The 10,825-nt window shown below is 50.5% G+C and overlaps 6 non-coding genes across 6 annotated transcripts; all 6 read right to left on the bottom strand.

The window, feature by feature from the left end:
• Positions 1-1,062: 1,062 nt before the first annotated feature.
• LOC138275679 (U5 spliceosomal RNA) lies at positions 1,063-1,178 on the bottom strand. The gene has a single exon (XR_011200452.1). It is a non-coding gene; the product is annotated as a U5 spliceosomal RNA (small nuclear RNA).
• Positions 1,179-2,473: 1,295 nt separating this feature from the next.
• Positions 2,474-2,588, bottom strand: LOC138275683 (U5 spliceosomal RNA). The gene has a single exon (XR_011200456.1). It is a non-coding gene; the product is annotated as a U5 spliceosomal RNA (small nuclear RNA).
• Positions 2,589-4,807: 2,219 nt separating this feature from the next.
• LOC138275677 (U5 spliceosomal RNA) lies at positions 4,808-4,923 on the bottom strand. Its single transcript, XR_011200450.1, has one exon. It is a non-coding gene; the product is annotated as a U5 spliceosomal RNA (small nuclear RNA).
• Positions 4,924-6,206: 1,283 nt separating this feature from the next.
• LOC138275684 (U5 spliceosomal RNA) lies at positions 6,207-6,320 on the bottom strand. Its single transcript, XR_011200457.1, has one exon. It is a non-coding gene; the product is annotated as a U5 spliceosomal RNA (small nuclear RNA).
• A 1,295-nt stretch (positions 6,321-7,615) lies between these two features.
• Positions 7,616-7,731, bottom strand: LOC138275711 (U5 spliceosomal RNA). The gene has a single exon (XR_011200483.1). It is a non-coding gene; the product is annotated as a U5 spliceosomal RNA (small nuclear RNA).
• A 2,220-nt stretch (positions 7,732-9,951) lies between these two features.
• On the bottom strand, positions 9,952-10,067 carry LOC138275676 (U5 spliceosomal RNA). Its single transcript, XR_011200449.1, has one exon. It is a non-coding gene; the product is annotated as a U5 spliceosomal RNA (small nuclear RNA).
• Positions 10,068-10,825: the final 758 nt, after the last annotated feature.

Raw genomic sequence — 10,825 nt, 5'->3', positions numbered from 1 at the left:
CTGATTGGCCAGGGTGAGTCTGCTGGGCAGGGAAAAGGGAAAGCTGGAGGCAGGCTGTAAGTGAAGTGGGCGCGCAGGGAAACGTTTTCCTATAGATTGTGTGTATTGAATGCCACTGATGCCACAGTAAGGCTTTGCAGCGCTAATAGTATTCCCATTAGACACCACCCAGGTACGCAGCAGCAGGCAGGTGAAAATAAGGGAATACCGAGCAGAAGCTGAGGTATCAATGGTAAATGCTGGCTTTTTTTCTCCCTGCAATGCTTTCCTGACACGGTTATCTTCTGGTAGATTTTGCCAGACATTTGTGTGCAGTGTCAAAGCAATTAGACAGAATGTTGAACCCAGTTCTGCTGCAAAAGAGTGCTGCTTACCTTCCCATGGCCTCAGAGGCAGCACACTCTAAAGCAGCTCGGCCTGCTTGTATCACTATCCCTTTCGGTTGGAGTCGCTCTCTGGGCCTTTTGTCTCCATGATAATTGACCCTTTCCTGCAATAACCATCCCATCCAAATGCAGTGGGCCACCACCATGCTCCAGAACAAGTCATGTGCTTTCAGGCACATCCTCTAGCTGAGCCTGAATCTAAAAGGATCTAGCTAGCTAGGCCAGAGTCACAAGCCAGACACCCCCTTTCAAAAGAATCTGAGAGGGAGCCAGCCCGGGACTAGCCATCTTTACACCCCCCAAGGCACCCAGAACTAGCCTCCTGTATACCTCCAAGGGCACCAACAACGGGCACCAATAACGGGCAAGCCCTATGAAAAGCACAGCCTGAGTGTTGGTGGCCACCTGTGAAAAGTAGGGTGACCCCTGGCCTGCTGGCAGCAGAGATGTTGGGAGCAGAGACAATCTAATGCCTGCTGTCGTGATGATTCAAGACAGCCAAGAAAAGCAGCCTCACGCTCCGCAGAAATTCTTTCCCATGAGCCACCTGGCCTATGCAAATGAGTAGACAGCAGGCCTCAGAACAAAACACCAACTTCCTCTGGCAAAGGAAACAGCAGACAGCCCACAGGTGTACCCCAACTGCTAGCACTTTTGTCTTCAACAAACGATAAACAGCCTCACCTGTGGCAAGGCCTCAAAAAATTGAATGAAACTCGTAAACGTTCCTCTCCACGGAAATCTTTAGTAAAAGGCGAAAGATTTATTCGTTTTGAAGAGAAACCCGAGTGTGTTACAAGCTGAGCCTAGCAGGGCATGTGGCGCCACAAACAGAGACCCTGCCATTGCAAGGGCGAGGGTCCGAGAGGTGGTTTTTCGCCCTACTTAACAGGGCAAGAACCACAGGGGAGAGCAAAACAGCCCAAACGTTCAAGGCCCCTGCTTCAAGTAGAGAAAGAAAAAATGGTGGACCGTTTTCAGGGTTCTGTCTGGGCATATGCAAATTTCGGTGGCACTCGCCTCAGCTGATTGGCCAGGGTGAGTCTGCTGGGCAGGGAAAAGGGAAAGCTGGAGGCAGGCTGTAAGTGAAGTGGGCGCGCAGGGAAACGTTTTCCTATAGATTGTGTGTATTGAATGCCACTGATGCCACAGTAAGGCTTTGCAGCGCTAATAGTATTCCCATTAGACACCACCCAGGTACGCAGCAGCAGGCAGGTGAAAATAAGGGAATACCGAGCAGAAGCTGAGGTATCAATGGTAAATGCTGGCTTTTTTTCTCCCTGCAATGCTTTCCTGACACGGTTATCTTCTGGTAGATTTTGCCAGACATTTGTGTGCAGTGTCAAAGCAATTAGACAGAATGTTGAACCCAGTTCTGCTGCAAAAGAGTGCTGCTTACCTTCCCATGGCCTCAGAGGCAGCACACTCTAAAGCAGCTCGGCCTGCTTGTATCACTATCCCTTTCGGTTGGAGTCGCTCTCTGGGCCTTTTGTCTCCATGATAATTGACCCTTTCCTGCAATAACCATCCCATCCAAATGCAGTGGGCCACCACCATGCTCCAGAACAAGTCATGTGCTTTCAGGCACATCCTCTAGCTGAGCCTGAATCTAAAAGGATCTAGCTAGCTAGGCCAGAGTCACAAGCCAGACACCCCCTTTCAAAAGAATCTGAGAGGGAGCCAGCCCGGGACTAGCCATCTTTACACCTCCCAAGGCACCCAGAACTAGCCTCCTGTATACCTCCAAGGGCACCAACAACGGGCACCAATAACGGGCAAGCCCTATGAAAAGCACAGCCTGAGTGTTGGTGGCCACCTGTGAAAAGTAGGGTGACCCCTGGCCTGCTGGCAGCAGAGATGTTGGGAGCAGAGACAATCTAATGCCTGCTGTCGTGATGATTCAAGATAGCCAAGAAAAGCAGCCTCACGCTCCGCAGAAATTCTTTCCCATGAGCCACCTGGCCTATGCAAATGAGTAGACAGCAGGCCTCAGAACAAAACACCAACTTCCTCTGGCAAAGGAAACAGCAGACAGCCCACAGGTGTACCCCAACTGCTAGCACTTTTGTCTTCAACAAACGATAAACAGCCTCACCTATGGCAAGGCCTCAAAAAATTGAATGAAACTCGTAAACGTTCCTCTCCACGGAAATCTTTAGTAAAAGGCGAAAGATTTATTCGTTTGAAGAGAAACCCGAGTGTGTTACAAGCTGAGCCTAGCAGGGCATGTGGCGCCACAAACAGAGACCCTGCCATTGCGAGGGCGAGGGTCCGAGAGGTGGTTTTTCGCCCTACTTAACAGGGCAAGAACCACAGGGGAGAGCAAAACAGCCCAAACGTTCAAGGCCCCTGCTTCAAGTAGAGAAAGAAAAAATGGTGGACCGTTTTCAGGGTTCTGTCTGGGCATATGCAAATTTCGGTGGCACTCGCCTCAGCTGATTGGCCAGGGTGAGTCTGCTGGGCAGGGAAAAGGGAAAGCTGGAGGCAGGCTGTAAGTGAAGTGGGCGCGCAGGGAAACGTTTTCCTATAGATTGTGGGCCATATTTATACTCCGTTTGCGCCTAAATTGCGTCGTTTTTTTTGACGCAATTTCGACGCAAAACTAACGCCAACTAACGCCATATTTATACTATGGCGTTAGAGGCGAATAGCGCCAAAGTTCCCGGAATGTGCGTCATTTTTTAGCGTGAACCCCTTCCTTGCGTTAATGATATGCAAGGGAGGCGTTCCCGTCTAAAAAATGACTCCCAGGACTTTACGTGGTATTTATACTCCCGGGCAAAAGAGACGCCCGGGAGTTGGCGTGGCTAAAAACGGCGCATTTGCGCCACTTTTTAACGCCTGCTCAGAGCAGGCGTTAAGGGGCCTGTGGGCTCAAAATGAACCCACAGGTGCCCTCCCATGCCCCAGGGACCCCCCCTGCCACCCTTGCCCACCCCAGGAGGACCCCCAAGGATGGAGGGACCCACCCCAGGGACATTCAGGTAAGTTCAGGTAAGTATAATTTTTTTTTTTTTATATATTTTTTTGGTGGCATAGGGGGGCCTTATTTGTGCCCCCCTACATGCCACTATGCCCAATGACCATGCCCAGGGGACAGAAGTCCCCTGGGCATGGCCATTGGGCAAGGGGGCATGACTCCTATCTTTACAATGATAGGAGTCATGTTGATGGGGGATGGGCGTCGTTAAAAAATGGCGCAAGTCGGGTTAAGACGATTTTTTCGACGTAACCTGACTTGCCCCATTTTAAGACGCCCATGCGCCATTTTCCCCCTACGCCGGCGCTGTCTGGTCTACGTGGTTTTTTCCCACGCAAACCAGGCAGCGCCGGTCTGATTGCGCCGTCTAACGCCATTCCATAAATACGGCGCCCGCATGGCGCTTCAGAATGGCGTTAGACGGCGCAAAACTTTTTGACGCTAAACTGCGTTAGCGCAGTTTAGCGTCAAAAAGTATAAATATGGGCCCGTGTGTATTGAATGCCACTGATGCCACAGTAAGGCTTTGCAGCGCTAATAGTATTCCCATTAGACACCACCCAGGTACGCAGCAGCAGGCAGGTGAAAATAAGGGAATACCGAGCAGAAGCTGAGGTATCAATGGTAAATGCTGGCTTTTTTTCTCCCTGCAATGCTTTCCTGACACGGTTCTCTTCTGGTAGATTTTGCCAGACATTTGTGTGCAGTGTCAAAGCAATTAGACAGAATGTTGAACCCAGTTCTGCTGCAAAAGAGTGCTGTTTACCTTCCCATGGCCTCAGAGGCAGCACACTTTAAAGCAGCTCGGCCTGCTTGTATCACTATCCCTTTCGGTTGGAGTCGCTCTCTGGGCCTTTTGTCTCCATGATAATTGACCCTTTCCTGCAATAACCATCCCATCCAAATGCAGTGGGCCACCACCATGCTCCAGAACAAGTCATGTGCTTTCAGGCACATCCTCTAGCTGAGCCTGAATCTAAAAGGATCTAGCTAGCTAGGCCAGAGTCACAAGCCAGACACCCCCTTTCAAAAGAATCTGAGAGGGAGCCAGCCCGGGACTAGCCATCTTTACACCTCCCAAGGCACCCAGAACTAGCCTCCTGTATACCTCCAAGGGCACCAATAACGGGCAAGCCCTATGAAAAGCACAGCCTGAGTGTTGGTGGCCACCTGTGAAAAGTAGGGTGACCCCTGGCCTGCTGGCAGCAGAGATGTTGGGAGCAGAGACAATCTAATGCCTGCTGTCGTGATGATTCAAGACAGCCAAGAAAAGCAGCCTCACGCTCCGCAGAAATTCTTTCCCATGAGCCACCTGGCCTATGCAAATGAGTAGACAGCAGGCCTCAGAACAAAACACCAACTTCCTCTGGCAAAGGAAACAGCAGACAGCCCACAGGTGTACCCCAACTGCTAGCACTTTTGTCTTCAACAAACGATAAACAGCCTCACCTGTGGCAAGGCCTCAAAAAATTGAATGAAACTCGTAAACGTTCCTCTCCACGGAAATCTTTAGTAAAAGGCGAAAGATTTATTCGTTTTGAAGAGAAACCCGAGTGTGTTACAAGCTGAGCCTAGCAGGGCATGTGGCGCCACAAACAGAGACCCTGCCATTGCAAGGGCGAGGGTCCGAGAGGTGGTTTTTCGCCCTACTTAACAGGGCAAGAACCACAGGGGAGAGCAAAACAGCCCAAACGTTCAAGGCCCCTGCTTCAAGTAGAGAAAGAAAAAATGGTGGACCGTTTTCAGGGTTCTGTCTGGGCATATGCAAATTTCGGTGGCACTCGCCTCAGCTGATTGGCCAGGGTGAGTCTGCTGGGCAGGGAAAAGGGAAAGCTGGAGGCAGGCTGTAAGTGAAGTGGGCGCGCAGGGAAACGTTTTCCTATAGATTGTGTGTATTGAATGCCACTGATGCCACAGTAAGGCTTTGCAGCGCTAATAGTATTCCCATTAGACACCACCCAGGTACGCAGCAGCAGGCAGGTGAAAATAAGGGAATACCGAGCAGAAGCTGAGGTATCAATGGTAAATGCTGGCTTTTTTTCTCCCTGCAATGCTTTCCTGACACGGTTCTCTTCTGGTAGATTTTGCCAGACATTTGTGTGCAGTGTCAAAGCAATTAGACAGAATGTTGAACCCAGTTCTGCTGCAAAAGAGTGCTGTTTACCTTCCCATGGCCTCAGAGGCAGCACACTTTAAAGCAGCTCGGCCTGCTTGTATCACTATCCCTTTCGGTTGGAGTCGCTCTCTGGGCCTTTTGTCTCCATGATAATTGACCCTTTCCTGCAATAACCATCCCATCCAAATGCAGTGGGCCACCACCATGCTCCAGAACAAGTCATGTGCTTTCAGGCACATCCTCTAGCTGAGCCTGAATCTAAAAGGATCTAGCTAGCTAGGCCAGAGTCACAAGCCAGACACCCCCTTTCAAAAGAATCTGAGAGGGAGCCAGCCCGGGAATAGCCATCTTTACACCTCCCAAGGCACCCAGAACTAGCCTCCTGTATACCTCCAAGGGCACCAATAACGGGCAAGCCCTATGAAAAGCACAGCCTGAGTGTTGGTGGCCACCTGTGAAAAGTAGGGTGACCCCTGGCCTGCTGGCAGCAGAGATGTTGGGAGCAGAGACAATCTAATGCCTGCTGTCGTGATGATTCAAGACAGCCAAGAAAAGCAGCCTCACGCTCCGCAGAAATTCTTTCCCATGAGCCACCTGGCCTATGCAAATGAGTAGACAGCAGGCCTCAGAACAAAACACCAACTTCCTCTGGCAAAGGAAACAGCAGACAGCCCACAGGTGTACCCCAACTGCTAGCACTTTTGTCTTCAACAAACGATAAACAGCCTCACCTGTGGCAAGGCCTCAAAAATTGAATGAAACTCGTAAACGTTCCTCTCCACGGAAATCTTTAGTAAAAGGCGAAAGATTTATTCGTTTTGAAGAGAAACCCGAGTGTGTTACAAGCTGAGCCTAGCAGGGCATGTGGCGCCACAAACAGAGACCCTGCCATTGCGAGGGCGAGGGTCCGAGAGGTGTTTTTTCGCCCTACTTAACAGGGCAAGAACCACAGGGGAGAGCAAAACAGCCCAAACGTTCAAGGCCCCTGCTTCAAGTAGAGAAAGAAAAAATGGTGGACCGTTTTCAGGGTTCTGTCTGGGCATATGCAAATTTCGGTGGCACTCGCCTCAGCTGATTGGCCAGGGTGAGTCTGCTGGGCAGGGAAAAGGGAAAGCTAGAGGCAGGCTGTAAGTGAAGTGGGCGCACAGGGAAACGTTTTCCTATAGATTGTGTGTATTGAATGCCACTGATGCCACAGTAAGGCTTTGCAGCGCTAATAGTATTCCCATTAGACACCACCCAGGTACGCAGCAGCAGGCAGGTGAAAATAAGGGAATACCGAGCAGAAGCTGAGGTATCAATGGTAAATGCTGGCTTTTTTTCTCCCTGCAATGCTTTCCTGACACGGTTATCTTCTGGTAGATTTTGCCAGACATTTGTGTGCAGTGTCAAAGCAATTAGACAGAATGTTGAACCCAGTTCTGCTGCAAAAGAGTGCTGCTTACCTTCCCATGGCCTCAGAGGCAGCACACTTTAAAGCAGCTCGGCCTGCTTGTATCACTATCCCTTTCGGTTGGAGTCGCTCTCTGGGCCTTTTGTCTCCATGATAATTGACCCTTTCCTGCAATAACCATCCCATCCAAATGCAGTGGGCCACCACCATGCTCCAGAACAAGTCATGTGCTTTCAGGCACATCCTCTAGCTGAGCCTGAATCTAAAAGGATCTAGCTAGCTAGGCCAGAGTCACAAGCCAGACACCCCCTTTCAAAAGAATCTGAGAGGGAGCCAGCCCGGGACTAGCCATCTTTACACCTCCCAAGGCACCCAGAACTAGCCTCCTGTATACCTCCAAGGGCACCAACAACGGGCACCAATAACGGGCAAGCCCTATGAAAAGCACAGCCTGAGTGTTGGTGGCCACCTGTGAAAAGTAGGGTGACCCCTGGCCTGCTGGCAGCAGAGATGTTGGGAGCAGAGACAATCTAATGCCTGCTGTCGTGATGATTCAAGATAGCCAAGAAAAGCAGCCTCACGCTCCGCAGAAATTCTTTCCCATGAGCCACCTGGCCTATGCAAATGAGTAGACAGCAGGCCTCAGAACAAAACACCAACTTCCTCTGGCAAAGGAAACAGCAGACAGCCCACAGGTGTACCCCAACTGCTAGCACTTTTGTCTTCAACAAACGATAAACAGCCTCACCTATGGCAAGGCCTCAAAAAATTGAATGAAACTCGTAAACGTTCCTCTCCACGGAAATCTTTAGTAAAAGGCGAAAGATTTATTCGTTTTGAAGAGAAACCCGAGTGTGTTACAAGCTGAGCCTAGCAGGGCATGTGGCGCCACAAACAGAGACCCTGCCATTGCGAGGGCGAGGGTCCGAGAGGTGGTTTTTCGCCCTACTTAACAGGGCAAGAACCACAGGGGAGAGCAAAACAGCCCAAACGTTCAAGGCCCCTGCTTCAAGTAGAGAAAGAAAAAATGGTGGACCGTTTTCAGGGTTCTGTCTGGGCATATGCAAATTTCGGTGGCACTCGCCTCAGCTGATTGGCCAGGGTGAGTCTGCTGGGCAGGGAAAAGGGAAAGCTGGAGGCAGGCTGTAAGTGAAGTGGGCGCGCAGGGAAACGTTTTCCTATAGATTGTGGGCCATATTTATACTCCGTTTGCGCCTAAATTGCGTCGTTTTTTTTGACGCAATTTCGACGCAAAACTAACGCCAACTAACGCCATATTTATACTATGGCGTTAGAGGCGAATAGCGCCAAAGTTCCCGGAATGTGCGTCATTTTTTAGCGTGAACCCCTTCCTTGCGTTAATGATATGCAAGGGAGGCGTTCCCGTCTAAAAAATGACTCCCAGGACTTTACGTGGTATTTATACTCCCGGGCAAAAGAGACGCCCGGGAGTTGGCGTGGCTAAAAACGGCGCATTTGCGCCACTTTTTAACGCCTGCTCAGAGCAGGCGTTAAGGGGCCTGTGGGCTCAAAATGAACCCACAGGTGCCCTCCCATGCCCCCAGGGACCCCCCCTGCCACCCTTGCCCACCCCAGGAGGACCCCCAAGGATGGAGGGACCCACCCCAGGGACATTCAGGTAAGTTCAGGTAAGTATATTTTTTTTTTTTTTATATATTTTTTTGGTGGCATAGGGGGGCCTTATTTGTGCCCCCCTACATGCCACTATGCCCAATGACCATGCCCAGGGGACAGAAGTCCCCTGGGCATGGCCATTGGGCAAGGGGGCATGACTCCTATCTTTACAATGATAGGAGTCATGTTGATGGGGGATGGGCGTCGTTAAAAAATGGCGCAAGTCGGGTTAAGACGATTTTTTCGACGTAACCTGACTTGCCCCATTTTAAGACGCCCATGCGCCATTTTCCCCCTACGCCGGCGCTGTCTGGTCTACGTGGTTTTTTCCCACGCAAACCAGGCAGCGCCGGTCTGATTGCGCCGTCTAACGCCATTCCATAAATACGGCGCCCGCATGGCGCTTCAGAATGGCGTTAGACGGCGCAAAACTTTTTGACGCTAAACTGCGTTAGCGCAGTTTAGCGTCAAAAAGTATAAATATGGGCCCGTGTGTATTGAATGCCACTGATGCCACAGTAAGGCTTTGCAGCGCTAATAGTATTCCCATTAGACACCACCCAGGTACGCAGCAGCAGGCAGGTGAAAATAAGGGAATACCGAGCAGAAGCTGAGGTATCAATGGTAAATGCTGGCTTTTTTTCTCCCTGCAATGCTTTCCTGACACGGTTCTCTTCTGGTAGATTTTGCCAGACATTTGTGTGCAGTGTCAAAGCAATTAGACAGAATGTTGAACCCAGTTCTGCTGCAAAAGAGTGCTGTTTACCTTCCCATGGCCTCAGAGGCAGCACACTTTAAAGCAGCTCGGCCTGCTTGTATCACTATCCCTTTCGGTTGGAGTCGCTCTCTGGGCCTTTTGTCTCCATGATAATTGACCCTTTCCTGCAATAACCATCCCATCCAAATGCAGTGGGCCACCACCATGCTCCAGAACAAGTCATGTGCTTTCAGGCACATCCTCTAGCTGAGCCTGAATCTAAAAGGATCTAGCTAGCTAGGCCAGAGTCACAAGCCAGACACCCCCTTTCAAAAGAATCTGAGAGGGAGCCAGCCCGGGACTAGCCATCTTTACACCTCCCAAGGCACCCAGAACTAGCCTCCTGTATACCTCCAAGGGCACCAATAACGGGCAAGCCCTATGAAAAGCACAGCCTGAGTGTTGGTGGCCACCTGTGAAAAGTAGGGTGACCCCTGGCCTGCTGGCAGCAGAGATGTTGGGAGCAGAGACAATCTAATGCCTGCTGTCGTGATGATTCAAGACAGCCAAGAAAAGCAGCCTCACGCTCCGCAGAAATTCTTTCCCATGAGCCACCTGGCCTATGCAAATGAGTAGACAGCAGGCCTCAGAACAAAACACCAACTTCCTCTGGCAAAGGAAACAGCAGACAGCCCACAGGTGTACCCCAACTGCTAGCACTTTTGTCTTCAACAAACGATAAACAGCCTCACCTGTGGCAAGGCCTCAAAAAATTGAATGAAACTCGTAAACGTTCCTCTCCACGGAAATCTTTAGTAAAAGGCGAAAGATTTATTCGTTTTGAAGAGAAACCCGAGTGTGTTACAAGCTGAGCCTAGCAGGGCATGTGGCGCCACAAACAGAGACCCTGCCATTGCAAGGGCGAGGGTCCGAGAGGTGGTTTTTCGCCCTACTTAACAGGGCAAGAACCACAGGGGAGAGCAAAACAGCCCAAACGTTCAAGGCCCCTGCTTCAAGTAGAGAAAGAAAAAATGGTGGACCGTTTTCAGGGTTCTGTCTGGGCATATGCAAATTTCGGTGGCACTCGCCTCAGCTGATTGGCCAGGGTGAGTCTGCTGGGCAGGGAAAAGGGAAAGCTGGAGGCAGGCTGTAAGTGAAGTGGGCGCGCAGGGAAACGTTTTCCTATAGATTGTGTGTATTGAATGCCACTGATGCCACAGTAAGGCTTTGCAGCGCTAATAGTATTCCCATTAGACACCACCCAGGTACGCAGCAGCAGGCAGGTGAAAATAAGGGAATACCGAGCAGAAGCTGAGGTATCAATGGTAAATGCTGGCTTTTTTTCTCCCTGCAATGCTTTCCTGACACGGTTCTCTTCTGGTAGATTTTGCCAGACATTTGTGTGCAGTGTCAAAGCAATTAGACAGAATGTTGAACCCAGTTCTGCTGCAAAAGAGTGCTGTTTACCTTCCCATGGCCTCAGAGGCAGCACACTTTAAAGCAGCTCGGCCTGCTTGTATCACTATCCCTTTCGGTTGGAGTCGCTCTCTGGGCCTTTTGTCTCCATGATAATTGACCCTTTCCTGCAATAACCATCCCATCCAAATGCAGTGGGCCA

This window comes from Pleurodeles waltl, unplaced genomic scaffold, assembly GCF_031143425.1.
Source record: "Pleurodeles waltl isolate 20211129_DDA unplaced genomic scaffold, aPleWal1.hap1.20221129 scaffold_302, whole genome shotgun sequence".
Lineage (NCBI taxonomy): Eukaryota > Metazoa > Chordata > Amphibia > Caudata > Salamandridae > Pleurodeles > Pleurodeles waltl.
This window is presented reverse-complemented; position numbering and strand designations above follow the sequence as displayed.